Below are 17,074 nucleotides of genomic sequence, written 5' to 3'. Positions count from 1 at the left end.
CAACTCACTACCCTCTGTAAACAACATTTATACAATTCATGTGCTCACAACTACAATGACATGATTTCAACAAGGTTAATCAGAGAATTTAATATGTCCAAGTTGACAAAAAACATGTCTGCTATCGAGTGAAAACTGCTATTGCCACCGGCTTAACACTGGCGGAACATTACAAGGGTGATGACAGTTTGTGGGCAGACAATTGCCTCTGTAGCAAGTAGCCTTTTTAATATGACATACATCGGAGTGGCAAACTTAGACCTTTAAAATTGCAACAAAACAGCAGGTTGTTTACAAAAGTTTGATTGTTCCTTTAAAGCTTGATTTAGAGAAAGGAAGATTTCCCACGATGGCGAGGTTTCAGTATCCACATTAATTGAATGGAAAGATTCCTAGGTTCCTAGAGACAATTGCCTCCGTAGCAGGTCTTTAAAAATATCACATACATCGGAGTGGCAAACTTAGACCTTTAAAATTGCAACAAGACAGCAGGTTGTTTACAAAAGTTTGATTGTTCCTTTAAAGCTTGATTTAGAGAAAGGAAGATTTCCCACGATGGCGAGGTTTCAGTATCCACATAAAATGAATGGAAAGATTCCTAGGTTTAGGTTTAATGGGTGTCGTGCTCAACTGCTGTTTAACGAGCTGTGAAACTGAATATGAGAATAGGTTTTCCCGACTGGAACATCATAACAATGAAAGCAAGGAATGTAAACCAGTGGTATTATCGTCTGAAGAAGACAAACTGATTGTTATTTTATTTCCATGTTTATGGCACAGAATGCCTTCAATATTTTGTTGGTGTATGGGTAACATGGTGAATTGTCCTACTAAGAATCACTTATTTCCTTTATTTACCCAGGGTGATCCAAGTCAGTAAAAAACTTGTTTCCATTTGGGCCCTGCGAACAAACTAACATGTTTAAAGTAAACATAAAATCACATGATAAAATTACGATATAAAAATTACGTAAATATTTAAGAATTTTACGGAAAAAATATAAAAGCAATATAAACAAAAGATAAAAGTAAAACAATAATCAATCACTCAGACTTTGTGTCAAAACCTGCCAACCAAAACTGGAAATAATCAAATTGGTTGGATAAATTTCTTCTGTGTATGACACTTTTTGAGTGTTATCTATATAGTAGGAATCATCTGATTGGCCACTCACTAATTGCCACTCCATTTCCTCAACTTACACCATCTCTGATTGGTCAATATAGGCACTACCATCAGGTACACTTCCCACCAGACAACACAGTGTTGACACAACACTAAACCCTATTCCAAGTGAGCCGTTCATCAAACACCAGCGTCAAACAGTTTTCTATTATTCCTCTACTTTTCTTCCTCCGTGTTTCAACCCAACCAACTGACCCAGGCCAGGAACCCCTTGAGGCACTGTGCTCACTGTGAATGATTCATCACCAATATTGATAAAAAAAAAGCCACACAGGGAATAATTACCATAGATGCTTAACAATCAAGGCTACTTCAGTTTTGTACACAACTGGGTTACCACTTCAAAACCCTTATATTGGCTGACCATCTGAACAGCAAATACAATAAGGAGATTTTAATCTGATCAAATATCAAACAGAAATACAGCTTCAGTGTTATTGGCACCCTGAACAATGCAACAGAAAATGTCGGGCCACCCAAAAGGAAAATAATCAAATCCCAAATGTTTTTTTTTTTAAACAGAGGTGTCGTAAGATCCTTATATTATAAAAAAACTTGAGGTCCAAAAGCTGTATCGGGATTTGAGTTTAATCTCTGACGATAAGATTGGAGTTATTTGAATGAATAATTAGGTGGGTGTGTTTGGTCAACAAGTTTGCTATGCCACAGTGGGTTTTAGAATTAACCCTGTATTCCAAAAGTCTGAACTAAATCCTTTCATCAACGCTATTATTGAAACGGTTCAACATTGAGCCTGGAACAGGTTAAAGATATTTACGACGAATTGAAAGGGTTGTATTGTTACAATATTGTTTGTTTGAATTATGCGTTCATGTGTAGCACTCAGTTAAAAAAACCCATAAAAACAGCACTTGAAATTGATTCGTAGTTCCAAGAACACCATCGACATAATGAGCAAAAAAACAACAACAGTCAAATAAATCTATAACAACAAGTGATATAACAATTGATTGAATACACAGCAGTTCCGCTTGGAAATAAAAGAAAAGCCACAATCGGCATGCATAATGTATAAGTTACCTTGAATTGATTCAATGTTTCGTGCACTTTTGATAACTAGCCTATTGATAACTGTGGTAATTGAATGTGTTGCAAGACAATATTTTGAAACAGGAAATAGCTGTTGATTCTCACATGAAATGGAAGGACAACCAAACACCCCCTCCCGAAAAAAAAAATCAAGGAGCGAGTTCAAGTCATTCTTCGACCTTGCCCCTCTCTTTATTGAGAAAATAAATCCTAAATAAGTAGTCTAGACATTCATAATTCCAATACTTCATACTCTGAAAAGTACAAAGTTGTCCGACGTTTCATTCCAGCAAAGTTCCAACACAAAAGAAGGTAAGCCACTAGCCTTGCCAAAATCAACAAAACAAATGAACAATACATGTTGTTAAACATTACGTGATGTTGCTATTGCTACATGACATTATGGGTGCGTTCGTTTAGCTTCCCTGGGTCGACCCCGGTGTGTGGCGTTTTTTTTTTTCCAGGACCAACGTGTGCACGTAATTACCCACGTTCGTCCTGGAAAAAAAAAACGCCACACACCGGGGTCGACCCAGGGAAGCTAAACGAACGCACCCAGAGATTAACTGGTATACTTTAAATCAAATTTTTAACAAAGTGGAATACATCTCATGGTGAAAACACGCACTTCTTTGTTTCTTTTAGAGGTGTACAAAAAGAAAATACCCATTCACTTGGCAATGCCCTTAGTACATACATTACCAAACAATACGGCAAGGTGACACCACCAATAGGCTGTTAAAGGAACACGTTGCCTCGGATCGGACGAGTTGGTCTATAAAAAGCGTTTGCAACCCTTTTTTATAAAATGCATATGGTTGGAAAGATGTTGTAAAAGTAGTATACAATGATCCACACAAGTTTGCCTCGAAATTGCGTGGTTTTCCTTTTACAGTGCGAACTAACACAGTCGGCCATTTATGGGAGTCAAAAATTTGACTCCCATAAATGGCCGACCGTGTTAGTCGACGAGGTAAAAGGAAAACCGTGCAATTTCGAGGCATGTTTGTGTGGATCATTGTATTCTACTTTTACAACATCTTTCTACCCATATGCATTTTATAACAAACGGTTTCAAACGCTTTTTATAGACCAACTCGTCCGATCCAAGGCAACGTGTTCCTTTAAGGGAATTACTTGTGTTTCCATTTGAATGGAATGTGCACTGAATGCATGAAGTGACATAATGAAGTGGCTTACTTCCTGTCTAGGCTGGAGAACAATCACTCACCTTGACATTCTTCAGGATTGAATAAAAGCCTCCAATAAACGGTAAGGTGTTACAAAACACTCTGTAAATACTTCAGGATTTAATTATAGAGTATTTCCAAGGTTTAGGGTGGGAAAAACATAACTTAACTATTACTAGGATTTAAAAAAAAAAATTCATCGATTAACATCATATAAAAATTGGTTCGGTGGAACTCCCTTTGACTGAAATGCAATAGTTTTTCGATCTCGCAAGTCTGAAATCTGATAATTGAAAACGTTTTTTTTTTCTTTTTCACTGCGTTCTTGTGACTCTGCTGACTGATTAAGCATAAAATTTTACATGTTTGTTTTTCATGTATGTCACTCAAAGTACGCATCTAGTTACTTTAAATTGTCACTTTGAACACATGCTTTGAACAACTCTTGAGATCATGTGTTAGAATCGAAAGCAGAACTTATTATTTTGTACTAGTGCAAACAAAACTGCATTGTAAACACTTGATCGAAAGGAAACAGTGGTTAGTGTTGATACAAACATACTTCATAAATAATTCCACATCCTTGGTGCAGCAATGGAAAAGGCACGATCCTCGACTGTGTTTGTTCATACCATAATAGTTCAAGGCAATTTTCCCATTGGAGGCTTGGGACAGGTTGTTCATCCAGTACAAAGTTCCCTTCCTAGCACCCTCATGGTAATAATATCAGCAGGAGTACAAATCAAACAATGCAGTCGTAGTCACAAACATCGGTATAATGTTACCACCATAATGCTGTACATAGGTTAATAACATAGCTTCATAAAAGAAAAACGTGTGCACTCAGATGCTCCAGACACAAAGGCCAATTCCCAAACAAATAACATGTTATTGATGAGCTATACAATACATCCCCAACATCCAACCCATTGGCAACAATTCAACCCACCGCATAGCTAGCCACATTTCATCTACCTACCCTAACTTCAACCCTTGCTCTATGCTTCAACAAAGGGCATGCCAAAAGTCTCCATTACACTCTTTCAGTTCACCAAAGTCAAACTCACAGCATGATATTCAGCATATTTAATCCAGTTGGAACAAAACGAAAAGCTTGAAGCGCAACTCGGCCATAGCCGGCTCCATTATTGACTCATTCCATGACCCTGCTGGCTTATTTACAACTCACGCCACCAACTTTAAACCCCAGTTTAAGAGGACACAGCATTCCAGACTCCTCTACCAGAAGTACAGTCTGCTGCTTAACCTGATCGACCTGACCATGTGACCACCACTGGGTGTTAACAAAACAATCTGTTTACCCCAGGGTGGTTTGCCTACTTTGTTTTTGTATAACTGTGATCAAACATTGCGAGTCATTCATTCTCTGAATGCACTCTTGGTTGTGTTATTTGTCATTGTACCACATTGATCTAAAAGGCTTCCTATCACACAATGGCCATCACTGTACACCTTTGGCTCTTTGTGATGCTTGAGTGGCAAATGACTAGTACCCTGTAGACATTGATAATACCTGTACTACGGATGCTGTAAAGTCTGTTTGCTGATTGTCAAAACATGATCTAGGACCAGACTATTTTCTCTTTATATAGAGAAATCACAACATAATTTAAAGAGAAATCACAACATAGTTTAAAGGGAAATCTGGATCTCGATTTCACAAAAGGCCAAGACTGATCTTTACTGCTAAGCAAAGTGTGATATCAGAAACCAAATCACTTAGTGATGATGAATTTTAAAGCTGTTTCAAAAGCACTGTTGTATGTTTTTCTCAGAAAAGATAACAGTTTCTTTATGGAGATCAAAAATATTGTCTGAATACATTCAGCAACCTAACAAAATTTGTTTTTTACTTTATTGAAAATCCATCGCCAACATAACATTGTAAGGTGAACGATATGGAATGACAAACTGTTTCCTTTCATTTCTAAGATATAATGAAACAAAAACCACACAAAGGTTAGGTGACTTCATGGTTAATTAAAACCAAACAAATGACAAACCGCACTTTGAAACAAAAACCAATTGTGTACCTTCCCACACAAACTCATCAACAAGTTGTAATTGTTAACCAATCTGCTTGAAACCTCTGATGAATAACTCCTCAATTATGAATGATGCATTGCTATAATTGATCACAGCTTCCTCAATAGTGGCTGCATATTCTCTTTTAATCCTCCGAGTCCAAAATGATGAGTAGCTCTTAACCATCACATGGCCCCATCTTTACCACAAAGATACCACCTGGCTTCCTGGCTACAAACATTGGCCTCCTCTTTTATCAGCCAACTTTTTTTTAATATCCTGGTGTTTAGAGAAGTGATCAATGACAACAAATAGCCAGTGACGATAACATACTCAAAGCGCATCCCCCCTGGGCCGGCTGCATGCACCTGGCCACTTGTCACTGCCGACCAATCAAAACAAGGCAGACAAGCGAAAGGGGCGGGACTTAACACAACCTTATGATTATTCATAAGGTGAACACAAAAGGCCTTCCTACATAGATTTCCCATGTTGTCTGCTTGCTTTGGTGCTAGAGTGTGGTGTGAGTGACCTTGGTGTAGATCACACCAGACCCAACAGGAAGGAATGTCTACCAATTTAATTGTTCTCCTTCCAATCCCCCCTGGAAAACCTGGCCATTCACTTGTGGACAATTACCACATCTCAGTGGCATTATGGAAACTTTGTAAACAGCCTGTTGTGGCTTATTGGGGGAGATGAATGGGGGGGGGGGACACACCATAAAACTGCAGTGCCACAAACACATTCTTAGGATTCGAATGCTTCACCATGCATCAACAAAACTAAGAATTTGCAAAGTTGGTAAACAGGTGAATGGTCCTTACTCTATGTTTAAAAGTTGTGAAAAGTTCTAATGGTTTCACGTTTGGAATCTAGCCGAGTCTTTCTCAACCAAAGGCAAAATGACAACAACAAAAAGACGTTTACAAAAAAATTCCCTATTGAGACTTTAAACAAATCAATTAAACAATTAATTAGCTAAATGATCAAGACAGATGTAGTTAGAATGCAATAAAGTAATAGGTTCATCCAACAACGATATTTAAAAACTTTTTCATTAACTGTCATTTAGAAAGCTTAAGAGATGTGCATTTTAGATTAAGCTCAGCAGAAAAGGAGACCACTAGCATAAGGACAAGATAGATAGATAGCTCAGTTAGTTGAGCACTGGTAATTTGTTAATCTGAAAGTCGCAAGATCAAGTCCCGTTCTAGTCAATTTACCTTTGTTCAACCAAAATTACCCAGAGTCAGTTTCCCTTGTGGACATTTTATATAGATATCTTTAATTTTCACAAAGTATGGGGCCTTCAGATATGAGGTGATAAAGTTAACAATTTTAAAAGATTATACAGAGGTGGGGTCCTGTTTAAGGATTAGCCTGTTGACAATAGCTAATTGATAACCTCTAAACCCTAATCCCCCAACCACAAGATTACCAACTGGTAGGTGTTGACAAAATGGACAAACCATCCCCAAAGTTGAGGAAGGTGTTTTCCTGTATAACAAAAGGTGGGTGACTTGATGCTGTAATTTAAGCTCACTGACTGTGACAGGAAATCCTGGTTTATAATAGTCAAAGAATAATGCGCACATTCAATGTCAAGGGAAGTGAGACAACATGGATTATTGCCCTGGCTCCTTGTTGAGAGTTCTCAGAACTCTTCAGTCTCACTTCCTTCTGTGGCATTACATGTCCATAAATTCCATCTAAATTAAGGACTGCCCTACTGAAAGGAAGCGTAAACTACAGATGCATGTGTTAAAGGCAGTGGACACTATTGGTAATTGTCAAAGACTAGCCTTCACAGTTGGTGTATCTCAACATATGCATAAACAGGCCTGATACTTCACGAAGGCAACGGAGGCAATTGCCTCCGTTGCCCCTTGTCATTGCCTTGGTGCCCTTGAAATGCTCCAGTGGAAATTTACAATTTCCTCATAGGGTGCCCCTTTCCAGAGAGAAATTGCCTTGGTGCCCTTGCCCTTTCAAAAACGAAGCATACAGCCCTGCATAAACAAACAAACCTGTGAAATTTTGAGCTCAATCGGTTATCGAACTTGCGATATAGTAATGGAAGAGAAAAAAAAACACTTGTCACACAAAGTTGTGTGCATTGAGATGGTTGATTTTGAGACCTCAAGTTCTAAATCCGAGGTCTCAAAATCAAATTCGTGGAAAATTACTTCTTTCTCGAAAACTATGGCACTTTAGAGGGAGCCGTTTCTCAAAATGAGTTTTACCATCAACCTCTCCCCATTACTCGTCACCAAGAAAGGTTTTATGCTAATAATTATTTTGAGTAATTACCAATAGTGTCCACTGCCTTTAAACTACTGATGCATGTGTTAATTTCCATCCACACATTGCACTAATCTGTAAGTCATCTTGTCATTACAGTACTTTACATTTATACTGCACTTAATACTACATTTCTAAGTGCTACAGTATTTATCCTGCAAGGGATGCAAGCTACATTTTGGAGGAAAAGTGTTGACTAGCTTTATACTCAATTTCCTTTGAATTGAAAATGAAACACTTGAAAAAGAAACTACTTTCTAGTTAAAACTGGGGAAAATGTCTGCAATTGGTACATGTTTTGCATTTCAGAATCTATTTGATGGTACAACTTTTCAATGCATTTTTTTTGCATTGGTTCTTCCATCTACCCATCACTTAAGTCTTCTTCAACTCTAAATAAAAAGCATACATGCTTAGGCTATTGTTAGACACTAAGCAAATCCACTAGGCAAAGTTGCTCCAGCTTCCAAGAAAAACCCAAATCCACTAAGCAAAGTTGCTCCAGCTTCCAAGAAAAACCCAAATCCACTAGGCAAAGTTACTCCAGCTTCCAAGAAAAAACCAAATCCACTAAGCAAAGTTGCTGCTTCCAAGACAAAATCAAATCCTCAAGTGTCTCCGCAGCCCTAGCCAACTGTAGTTTGTTTTCCAATGTATAACCATAGAGCTAGCTTTATGGTAGAACTAAAAGTGACATGGCAGTGCTCCATTTTTCATTTATTATTTCCAATCTTGATCCCAGAGATAACCCGATAACCTGCCAGACTTAATTATGTCTTGGTATGCTCAAGATGATGAGATAAACCAAGTGAACTTCTGAGGGCAAATTTTAAGAAGGAAATTGAGATATGAGAACTGTTAAAAATGCGACAAAAACTGAAAACTGAATGACTATTAATAATTTCAGTATCTGCGAGGATAATAATGAAGGTTACAAAGAAATTCGTCCAAGAGTTGATGCTTGAATTATCAGAAACAGTTACAGAGTCATACACACATTTATTAACCTACAATCATATATAGTGACTTGCATCCTTCAATTGTCCATTTACTTTGCCCCAGAAAAATCAAGGCCTACAAATGTGCCCTGTCCATTCAGAAATAAAATTATGTTTCCCCTTGAGGAAAATAATAACAGTAAATTATCTCATAATGCTCTCATAATACCAACAATGAGTTGTAAATTTAAGCTTTGTAATAATAAAGACATTAACCAAAATCACATGCTCTGCATTTAGTTCTTCAATTCAAGCTATAAAGAGGTAAATTTGCTATTTACACTAAATTTTTATTTATTCTTGTAAAAACCTGATAATTTAATCTGCAAAATCAGAGTAGCTGAATTCAAATAAGTCGGTTGGCATTAAATAAAAAATAAAAAAGATATCATATCAGGAGGACAATTTGCTTTAAAGTATTATCTAATGTCGAAGCAGTATGCATAATATCCTGGAAAGAATATGAGAAATAATGAAACTCATTCACAGGTATGTTTGCAGACAAGACTGGATTGCTTCTAATGAATAATTCATGCATATTGACACTCAACCAATGGTGTACTTTACAGGGAGACTTAATAAATAATTAGAATGGCTAGCATAAAGGGCATATATACTGATTAATGCATGTACATGATGTTGGAAGATTCCGGGATTGAAATCCCCAGTTGCTGACTGCTTCTAGATTATAGTGAAGCAGTCACTAGGATAATCATCGTCAGCCACTGGGTGGTGATGGTCGATGAGGCAGAGGATCGCGTATCAACTAAAAATCGAGATTACAATCGATGGTCTGTCGGCAGTTTTTGCAATTAATGGCAGTGGATGCTTGATTAAAGATATCGTTGTATAGCGCCATTTGTGACATAGACCATAAAGATTACAATCCCATTCTGTCATTAGCGGTAATGTGGATTCCACAAAGGTCTTTTACTCTAAGAACAATCATAATTCGTTGGCTGAAAACGTCCCTTACTCTACCAATAATCATAATTTCTTGGCTGAACAGGTCTTTTACTCCACGAAAAATCATCATTTCTTGGCTAAAAATGTATCTTACTCTTAGAACAATCATCATTTCCTGTGCTCACTTACCCCAAAAGGCTAGTTATTAGTGGACAAACCACAACAGAAAACCTAAAATGACAACTTTTGTCAATTTTCACCAAAAACCATGATGGCAGGCAGGGGAGGCTTGGGGTGACATAATTAGTTCAAAAAAAATATTGAGCCTCGGCTGCTAATTCACAAAACATACAAACAACATATGATGAGTATATTTGTCGTTCTTTTCTTCTCATCATGATTCAACCACACAATAGAGAATTGACTGGGTGTGTACCTAATCTCAAGTATTGATCTGAAAACAGACATGTCTTAAAGTAACTACAGGATGGCTTTAACATGAGATGAGTCAGTGTCTTGTAAGTGCCTACCTCCTCAATGTATTCTACTCAACAGGGTAAATAATGCTTCTATCATTGGCCTATAATCCTTCACTAGTATGCCATGAATAGATCCAGCCCCAGTGCACATTGTCAAGACTGCCGATCGAATAAAGAAACAAGAGCCTGCAATCTCCAAGCTTCATCGGGAGGACACCATTAAAGGTCTCAGACAGCAGGGTACCAACAAAAAAGACATGTGGCTTGTTGTTTCTGCACTTCAAAGAGTCTTGATTCAGGAAATACATGATATGTGTTGAAATTGTCGAGTGAAGTTTTGGATCAGTTAGTGTCTACGCCCCAAGCATTTTAAGACTGAAATTTCATTTTAGAATTACTGACCTACATTCTGATTTATACTGGGAAGGGAAATATTTTTGACAGTAGATTTGATTAAAATTGATTTGGTCAACTCACAATGTCATTCCATCAATCCTATTTCTTCTGTATTTCGGAGGCACATAGGCCTACCTATTAATATTGGCTTACATTTGTCAATCATGCAATCTTCATTGATGATTCATAAATATTGCGAAAAGTCATTTGGCTTCATAACTTTGAAACTTTTTTTTTCTTTAAAGGCTTTTTATTTTTGAAGACATTCACAAATTGGCCCAATCTTCTGCTTAACAACATTTTGACTAAACAGATTGTTTGTTACCTCTTTTCCTGTTTTTCTCTAAAACTGCATTACTACACAGGGGAACGTTTCTAACAATGTTTTTTTTTAAATATCAACAGCCCTACAATGCTCTTTACAGAGTAAGTTTTTTTTTTATGATCATTACTGTGTGGAGTAATTACCAAAATTGCTGCCTTTAATACCATAATCAATGCAATGTGCAATGCATACACTAATCAATACAGAAAACATACTGAGCAGAGGGTATAGATGATTTATAGAATGTATTGACAACCAAATTTGTTCTAAATAAATCAAAAATCAATCCGCATTCCTCATAAACAGATGTGTTTTCTTCCGCCATGTTGCTTTTCATTGTTGCATTGCCCGGGAAACAGAGTGTTTCTGCTAAACGTCCAATGCAATGTACTATGCTATATGAATGATTAATTAATGGTGCAGTTTATCACGCTACGTTATGAAAGTTTGATCAGGTTTAGATTATGTTGCAAATATAATGAACCGTACAAAGCATTAACGATGTATGAATATGAATATTGTAGAAATGATATCTCAGAAGAGAATGTTATATGATATAAATATAAGATATTTGAAGAAAAGGCTCTTCAGGGAAACGATTGATGCTAGGTTTGAAAAGAATTGAGCAGACACAGGGCGAGAGAGATATATTACCGTCCCCTGATACGTTCACTTCCAACGGCTGATTTCCAGGTTGATTTATGCTGGCGAACATTTAACCAAACTTGGTTCTTTGTGATGCGCACGACCCAGATTTACAAAGATTGAGGTTGTGGATAAGACTAGAGGTTGACACACCCCTTAATATTTGATATAAACATTTTGGGAAAATGCACTCAAACGGACCAAACAATGCATCGCAATGAATTGTTAAAACAGTAAAACAGCAATTATGAAAACAATATGAATTCTGAACTATTGTCTGCTACTCAGTGAATGAATGAGCATTTAATCTCTTCTGGAATGAAATTGACATAAAAACAGTCCCTCGCGTCGCCGATGATATATGATCCTACAGAAATACTCATCTGTCCATGTCACACATCCACAAGGAATAATATTGCAAACCATCAACTCCAACCGTTCCTCCGAGCATTAAAAGCTTCAAGACTTACATACCGGCACATTATTCCTAATATGATTTATCGTCTATCATCAAGGCCAATCAGAGACTATAAGGAAAAGCCATTTGCCACTTCTTGACCACCCCACTAATCAAAACCACTTGGGGCTGACTGTCTCGTTATTATAGCATGGAGGAAGAGAGACTTCTTACTTGTCTAGAAAATGTGGCATGATATTTCTACCTCCAGGAGAAACAAAAACAATACCACATGTTTATCAATTTTAATGATGATGCTTTCTTTTAACATGGCTTCTTCTATATAAATACTGGTGGAAACCATTCCATATGGCGAGCTGTAGTGTTTGAATTAATTCAATTAATTCTGTTAATATTCAGTTTGTTTGAACATGTTGGATTAAAAAACCACAGATAAGTAGCTCAAGATAAATGATCTTATAAAAAAAAAAACCTGCAACATCAATCGCCGGAAAAAACCATAAAATTAAAACTCCTACATGTATAATCCTCACCATGGAGGAAGGAACATCTTTGAAAATATTCAATAATTTCAGGGAAAGGACGATATCTCATTTTAGAGCAAGTGTATCTCATAAAACAGCTACCCTTAGTTAAAGGAACACGTCCCTTGAATCAGACAAGTTTGTCTATAAAAAGCATTCGTAACCCTTTTTTATAAAATACATATGGTTGGAAAGATGTTTTAAAAGTAGAATACAATGATCCACACAAGTTTGCATCGAAATTGCGTGGTTTTCCTTTTACTGTGCGAACAAACACGGTTGGCCGACCGTGTTAGTCGACAAGGTAAAAGGAAAACCGTGCAATTTCGAGGCATATTTGTGTAGATCATTGTATTCTACTTTTATAACATCTTTCTTATCTACCCATATGCATTTTTTTTTAAACGGTTACAAACGCTTTTCAAAGACCAACTCGACCGATCCAAGGCAACATGTTCCTTTTTACAATCAGTCAGTTTGACCAGCATTTTGATAAAAGGGTGTAAGCACCACAGTACCAATTAAAGCATATGGCATACACAATATCAGAATTACAGCAAATACATAACCCTGTAAGCTCTACCAGTATACTATGATAGTGTAATTATAAATGCAAAGGAAGATACCAAGGGCTTGATATCCATAAATCAATGAGGGTTAAAGGGAAGGTACACGTTTGGTAATTACTCAAAAACAAACATTTACTTAAAACTGACAGACTTGTTTACAAGCATTGGAGAGCTGTTGATAGTATAAAACATTGTGGAAAACGACTCCCTCTGAAGTAACGTAGTTTTTGAGAAAGAGGTAATTTCTCACTAATTAATTTGTCCAACAAGGGTGTTTTTTTCATTCATCAATTTCTCGTAACTTCGATGATCAATTGAGCCCAAATTTTCACAGGCTTGTTATTTTATGGTTATGATGGGATACACCAAGTGAGAAGACTGGTCTTTGACAATTACCAAACGTATACCTTCCCTTTAATGTAAGTGTCACAACTGATGTGTTGTTACTTTAACAGGTCATTTATCATCCTCTGAATTATGTTAACTCATGGGTACAACGACAGCGCTTCTATAAAATTAAACATTTTGACGCTAAAGATAATTATTCATTCATAATGACTTGCATTTTGACATTGAACCCGCAGGAAGGAAGGAAGGAAGCCCAGTGAATGTGTAATCATTCATGTTATTCTGTAATTGAGGTAATTTGATTAATTTTGCAGTTTATTTTAAAAAGTTCATCAGTCTGGACTAGAATCAAACAATGCCTCATTGCAGGTTTAAAATGTTGATCATTTTATCTTGTTGGAAATTCTTATATTGTAACATAGTGTTTGTTTGTCGATAGGTTGCCTTAGGAATGTAAACATTTGTTAGGAATCAAGTTTACTTTATGACTCAAAAAACACAAAAGTCATATTGTTCCCTTTAGTAAGTGTAGACAACAAGGATACCAGCATAACTCAAATACTATTATTTCATTTAGATAAAACACAAATCCCTTGAAGTCAAGCTAAGTTAGGACATATACATGTAGCAAGGCTATTTCAACCATAGGTTGAAAAATTGAAATGAACAAAGTTAAAGGAACACGTTGCCTTGGATCGGACGAGTTGGTCTATAAAAAAGTGTTTGTAACCGTTTGTTATAAAATGCATATGGTTGGAAAGATATGGGTAGAAAGATAATTTAAAAGTAGAATACAATGATCCACACAAGTTTGCCTCAAAATTGCGTGGTTTTCCTTTTACTGTGTGAACTACCACGGTCGGACATTTATGGGAGTCAAAAATTTGACTCCCATAAATGGCCGACCGTGTTAGTCGACGAGGTAAAAGGAAAACCGTACAATTTCGAGGCATGTTTGTGTGGATCATTGTATTCTACTTTTACAGCATCTTTCTACCCATATGCATTCATAACAAAAGCTTTTCAAAGACCAACTCGACCGATCCAAGGCAACGTGTTCCTTTAAGTAAGCTAAGCCTGGTTCATAATCATACTTCATGCGAAATGCCGAAGAACTGCATTTTCCCACTCAATCAAATACAAAGTTGGCAACCCCATCAACAACACATGAGAAACGTTATAATAACAAGTCTTATATAGCGCACGTATTTACCAAACAAGGTACTCAAGGCGCTGAGTATAACTTTCAGAAAGATAGGTTATTGCAGTGATGGATTCCGAGACCCAATTATGTAGCACTTATAAGGGTTTACAAGGTGCTACGGCGCATGAAGCAGCCACAACCAGGAACACCGGGGTGAACCCCTTCTCTTTTCGATAAGTGCACTGGGTTCTTTTACATGCGTTACACATTAACACATGGGACTGACGGCTTTACGTCCCATCCGAAGGACGAAGCAATGGTTAAGTGTCTTGCTTAAGGACAAAAGTGTCACGGCTGGGGATTTGAACCCACACGTAACCTTTGAAAATCTGGCCCATATTTATAACAACCACCTCCTCAATTATGCACTGAAAAAAAAAAAAAAGGTTGATCAAGTACACTTGTGATAAATGGGAGACATAACCTTTTTTCCATCTGGCCAAAGTTACACATTTTTGCTTGGGTTAAGAGGATGGACATAAATGGGGCATGGTCTATTCAATGATAAGTAAACATGCAGACACAATGTATTGCAGGAGGGCCAATTACTCCAGTGTGGAACTCCAGTATTACATGTACTTTTCCCGCCAGACAGCTCAGTAAATGAGCTAATCAATTGCAATAATTTGTGTCTACCGATCTGAACTACAGAGATATGCTGAAGAGATCTGCCAGACCGTTCTACGCCTGCCCAACCATGGCACCAGCGCTAATGCAGTCAAATTAGGTGCAGCAACATGTAACGGTATATCTGAAGGTTTCTTTGAACTTTGTAGATCAGCCACATGATTTAAAACCCTTTTTAAGTTAAAGTACAACATGGGTGCCGACCACATTATATATTCTGAAACGCTCAAGCGGATTCTGATCGTAATCATTTCACCTTAACTTCCTTGTCAGTCAGTAAATTTCCTTCCCTCACGGAGGTTAACAAAACAGACTGAAAAACAAACTATTTCCAATTTCATATTCCACTGAACTCATTCCATGAAAGCTTCACCTGCCAAAACAACTTTAAGAGATTGACTTTATTCACAGGCAATCTAGTTATTCCAAATCAACAATTGAATTCCTTCCTAACAAAACAATAAAAAGCACCAGTGTCCCTCTCTACAATCAGTTGTTCAGTTACGGTTCGTCTCCCAACCCTCACAAGAAACACATATTAAGTACGACTCCATTCACAAAGAAAGAGTATTTTTTTACAACTGACAGAAATTATGACAAATGATTTGTGAACCATGCCTGAGTGGTCAGATTAAACTGGGGGACGTCTCTTTGCGCAAAGCACGGCAGAGCGCCTGGATTCTTAAGCAGGAAGTGACCGTACCCAACAGCCCCTAGGGTAATAAAGAAAATGACCTTTTACTGCAAGCTGCTACACAGTAACAAAACAACAAAATGATCTCCTGCAACGACTTCACTTCTAAACGCAGAGAAGGAGTTCCAATTTGTAAAAATCCAAATAGTGGTGCTAATTTAATTATGAAGATTCAACTTTAGCATAGCTTAAGGTCAAGTCCAGATTTGGGGGAAGGGGGTGGGTTGTTCCTCCCCCTTTCACTGCGGGGAAACAAGCCATGGTTACATCTTGTTTAAATATAATACACAGCTCAGGTAATTTATAGTGACAGGGGATATCAAGCAATAATGATGAGATTAAAACAAATATAGGTCAGGTCAGTTTCTGATTTTTCCTGCCCACTCTTAAAAATTAAAAACTGTAAACTGTTGATGTTTCTGAAGTTAGATTTACTAGATTTAACAGAGAAAACAACTATTGGCAGGAAAAATACTGAAAAATATAAGTTTAACAGGCATCGATACACATGAATTAATGCTGTTTTTCCCACCCCCCTTTCATTTTTGAATAGTCATGTACAGTACATTGTTACTATTACTAATTTGAACAAGACTTTTGGATAAGTACCATTTTGTTGTGGGGGAGTTCTCACAAAGCAGTACGCTTTGTTTGGCCTGAACAATTTTGAATGCTTTGACTGACACCTAAAATGAAACAGTTTTTTTTATGGTTGGTGTAAAAAATGTGTTTGGATGGATTTGGGAATGCAGATTAAGATGATAAAGAGGGATGTTATCTAAACCTTTGACCCTTAAAACCTTCTCCTATATGTTTTAACTAATGTTTTTATCTTTTAGAATCTAATAAATGTAGGACACTTAATCCAGTTTCACAATGATCTAAGCCTAACTGGTAGTCCTTGTGCTCTTGCTAAGCATGATTGATTTGCAGTATTAGCGCAGGGTTTTCCCATTCTACCTCAGTGGTCTAAAACCTGTTAGTAAAATGTGATTGATTTCAGGCGCAGTGTGGTTTATTGGGTAACAAACGAACCTCCGAATCGACAAAAGACATTTTATACTGTTAGAAATTAACATATAATCTGAGTTGCTTTTTGCATTTATACCATCAGTCCTTTTGGTTGGTAATTGTTTGCAACAGCTAATTTTTTTTTTATCTCATA

At 37.0% G+C, this 17,074-nt stretch overlaps 1 protein-coding gene across 5 annotated transcripts in view; it reads right to left on the bottom strand.

The window, feature by feature from the left end:
• Window positions 1-17,074, bottom strand: part of LOC139941467 (uncharacterized) — a 168,287-nt gene that overhangs the window by 17,206 nt on the left and 134,007 nt on the right. The window contains exon 1 of one of the 5 annotated variants that reach the window (XM_071937986.1): window positions 4,406-4,740. The exons of 3 other annotated variants lie outside the window; for them this stretch is intronic. The gene's annotated coding sequence lies outside the window, so the exon portion shown is untranslated. Of the gene's footprint in view, window positions 1-4,405; window positions 4,741-17,074 lie in introns of those variants that run through there. One more of the 5 variants, XM_071937988.1, reaches the window with a different exon arrangement.

The sequence above is a fragment of the Asterias amurensis genome, chromosome 9 (assembly GCF_032118995.1).
Source record: "Asterias amurensis chromosome 9, ASM3211899v1".
NCBI classification, from domain to species: domain Eukaryota; kingdom Metazoa; phylum Echinodermata; class Asteroidea; order Forcipulatida; family Asteriidae; genus Asterias; species Asterias amurensis.
Note: the sequence above shows the minus strand (reverse complement) of the source record. Positions and strands in the feature narration are given on the sequence as shown.